Genomic DNA, 4,026 nt, shown 5'->3' with positions numbered 1-4,026 from the left:
TTACATCAATTCTGATGTCTGTATCACACATCATATTTGCGAAACCTTAGGCTGAATTTTAATATAGTAATGAGATTTTTGTTTTGGGGGGCACTTTATTTATATTTACTTATTTTGAGTCAACTTTATTGGGCTCAGATTAGGAGTCCATGAGTCTTGAAGACTTCTGTGCATCTGTCAATTTTCTTCTCCAGTTCTTTTTGGCCTGTTTCCATGGATTTTGGCCTTCTCTTTTCTTTTCTCCACCAGAGCGGCTGTGGCTCCCTGGTATTTGCAGCCAACCTCATGAGCCAGGCGCCCTATGTAGGCAAACTTCCATGTAGGCTTCAGACACACAACCTTGAGGGCAGCAGGAGCCACCATTCGCTCTTTCTTGTCATAGGGCAGCGGGATCCCATCAAACACCTTGAGCGGTCTAAGGTGGCGTGGCCTTGCTTGGTCTTGTGGGATGGCGTGCCTTGCATGGTCTGCCAAAAGATGTGGCTGGGGACTGAAAAGTGGTAAGGGCCAAAGGATGGGTTGATGTTCATCCACTTGTGGAGAAAGACCAGGTACTTCAACTAGTTTCTGTGGAAATTGCCAGGAAGGTTGATGCCCTCACAGGCAACAATCAGCACCTTCCAACCCAGCAGTACTGACTTGGCCATGATGGCCTCTAGGTGGCCCTGGCCCAGGACATGACCTTGGCCATGAGCACTAGGACCTGCTCCTCTGCCATGTTCAGCAGCTGTCTGGGAAAGGAGTATTTTTCAGGGCACTTTTGTACAGGGGTAAAAAATTAATAAAACAGATTTCTTTGGATCCACTCCACCTATGATTGAGGAACTTCCAGTTTTACCCTGTTATTTTTTTCCAGTTCGTTCTCCATGTTTCCAGGGCAGACTTTCATGTACTTTGCACTACTGAAGGGAGTCTAGCACATTTTCCCTCCTCTGCTGCATATTTGAAGACAGAGTTTATGCCCATTATGCAGTTATGAACATTGCAGCCTAGGTACTTTCTCAACGTGTTGAAAGTCATGCAACTAGTGAGTGGCAGAGTCTGAAACGGAACTGAGTCTGATTTTAGAACCCAAGTTGGGACTCATTTTTTTAAACACTACACTGTGTTTGCTGAATTGGTTTTTCTCTTCCACATTTTCATTCCATTTCTCATGATTCACTAATAGTCACTCCTATATATCTAGGGTGTGTAGATTATTCTAATTCCCTTGTTTTCAGAGACAGAAACAACTTCACCAGATTGAAATCCTCAAGACAAAGGAGCCTAGGAAAGAAATCTCATCAGAAAGATAAAAGAAGTTTTCATGGAGTTGCCAAGAGTCAGAAACTTTTAATGAATCCAGTTGTATTGTTTACTAAGCAAAGATCCTTTCAGATGTCAGGAGATAGATGTGTGTAGATGTCAACTCATAAAGTACAGCTCCAGTGTGATAGAAAAAATACAAGAAACTGGAATCCCTTTATGCTAAAAGATAATTAAGGAGGCCAGAGATAAGTTGGAAGAAACTCTGGTTACCAGGAGGGGATAACAATTATTTTTTGCTAAATCAAATATTTATGAGACTGGGATTTGATTACCCATGGTTTAACAATTCAGGGGAAAGATCATTTTCTAAAATGCCCAAGGTGTTGGAGTAATTCAGATAACTGTTTCTTGTACAAAAATAATTAATCCCTAGAATTAGAAATGCTTGCAAAATTGTGAAGGGGATAGAAGATATTTTGCAATGTGAAGGCATCATGGTGTAACATGTTGGAGAGAATAAACTATATATCCTGATGTTAAAGGCACCATTTTATTCTTGGCAAAATAGAACATTTGGTTTTGATTTTTGATTTTACTAACATTTATTAAAAACAGAGCATGTGTCAGACATTTTTATATTGGCTTTAAAATTTTTAATGATGAGCACTGTTTAGGTATATTTTATTATTTCACTTTATGAAAGAGGAAACTGATATTCAAAGAAGTTAAATGGTCCTCAAGGACACAGAGCTTGTAAGGTAAAAGTCTGGCTTGGTACTCAGGTCGGTATGTACACCCAAAACCCACAGTCTTTTCCCCATTCCACTCTGCCATTCAGGCATTTTGAAACTACAATTTCTGGCCCAAAGGGGGTTATGAAGACTTGGTTTGAGGTCTGTAGTCTTGGTGGAGTGAAAAAAGCAATACAGGTACATTATTTTGAGTGAGGATGAAATAAGGAAGGTTAAGGCCTTCATCAAGTGTGCCCACTGATTCATTGTGGAAAAATCCTGATTATTACCTTTGTTGAGAAATGAACCGAAGTCTGTGAGAGCTGAAGGAACCTGGCACGCATGTGATTCAGCCTTCTCATTTCACAGATGAGTACCCTGGAGTTCATAAGGGGGAAGCGATTTGTCCAAGATTGTTATGTGATGAATCCGTGTCAGAGCTCGTTCACCACAGACCTGGCTCTCTGCGGCACAATTTTGGATTTGTTGTCTGGAACTACATGAGATAAGCTGAATTCTCCTTCCACATGACAGCCCTTTAAATATTTGGTGACAGTGCTCCATGCCCCAGAGCAGGGGTCCTCAAACTACGGCCCGCGGGCCACATGCAAATACAAATATTGTATTTGTTCCAGTTTTGTTTTTTTTACTTCAAAATAAGATATGTGCAGTGTGCATAGGAATTTGTTCATAGTTTTTTTTAAACTATAGTCCGGCCCTCCAACGGTCTGAGGGACAGTGAACTGGCCCCCTGTTTAAAAAGTTTGAGGACCCCTGCCCCAGAGTCTCCTCCTCTTCAGGCTAAGTCAACTTTCATTGGTCAAGCATTCTAAGCACCGAAAAGTTTTCCAGATCCCCCCGCCCCGCCGCATTTGTTGACAACTCCCATTTTCTTCCTTTTTACCCCCCTCCACCTAATACCCACCCCACCCCTGGCCTTCCCCATACTATTGTCTGTGTCCATGGGTTATGCATATATGTATGAATATTCTTTGGTCAATCTCTCCCTGTTTTCCCCCCTCTTCCCTGAAATCTGTTATTCTGTTCCATGCATCCATACATTGATTCTTCATCATGTTTGATCTTTTCCAAAAGTGCATGATGTTGTCAGTTTCCCTCCCAAACTTTGGTACCCAGAAATGAATACATCACCTTAGGTTATATCAGTAAAATATTTAATTAAGGAGAGTGGATATATGTTCTTGTAACTTGCACAATTAAGATTGTTGGTTTCAGGATTACAGAGTCATGAAAATATGGCAAATTGAGTTGAAAGGGAATAACTGGTCTTCATACTTCAAGGTTAAAAATGTTGGATAAAATAATACAAAATAGTTTTTGCACACATAGCTAAAGAATAAACCAAGAACAGAAAATACTCAGGTGTGAAAACAAAGAAGCAGCTCAAAGTCATAGTACTAAAGCTGAAAAAGCTTTTATGGTTACTGTAACATCATATAGAATTGAATGTCAGGGGGCTGGATACTAGGGTTCTCTTATATTGACATCAGGAGCAGCTTTCAAGCTCATGGTATAGATGAACTACCTGTCTAAAGGCAAGAGCCATGAAGATCTATCCACTTCTGGAATAAGGACCAGATAAACCTGGCTTGCCTCTTCTGGGAAGTGGAAATTTGTAACCATCTGATGCTGTGTCTGATAAACAATTCACCAATGATAAATAATCCCAGATCTTTACTACACATGAGTGTGGGACATGACTCAAAATAGTACCCATATAGTATAAAATACCAAACCAAAAAGATAACATAAAGCTAGTTTAGTGATGACCACAGAGGCCAACACAGAGGCAGATGTAACATATCCTGTAGGGACACTTCTAAAGCACCAAAGACTCACAAAGTGCTGAAAATGAGCACACAAGAAAATATTTAAAAATTACACAATGGAATAAACTGCCATGAGGGAAATTAGCAGGTGAAACAAATATCAGCATTTGAACTAAATATCACCTCAAGAAATAGAAATAATAGAACAATCTACACTAGGCAAACAAATTTAGCCCTGACCAGTGTGCTCAATGGTT

At 40.2% G+C, this 4,026-nt stretch overlaps 1 pseudogene; it reads right to left on the bottom strand.

Moving 5' to 3' along the window:
* Positions 1–134: 134 nt before the first annotated feature.
* Positions 135–718, bottom strand: LOC102419462 (annotated as a pseudogene).
* Positions 719–4,026: the final 3,308 nt, after the last annotated feature.

This window comes from Myotis lucifugus, unplaced genomic scaffold, assembly GCF_000147115.1.
Source record: "Myotis lucifugus unplaced genomic scaffold, Myoluc2.0 scaffold_609, whole genome shotgun sequence".
Lineage (NCBI taxonomy): Eukaryota > Metazoa > Chordata > Mammalia > Chiroptera > Vespertilionidae > Myotis > Myotis lucifugus.
This window is presented reverse-complemented; position numbering and strand designations above follow the sequence as displayed.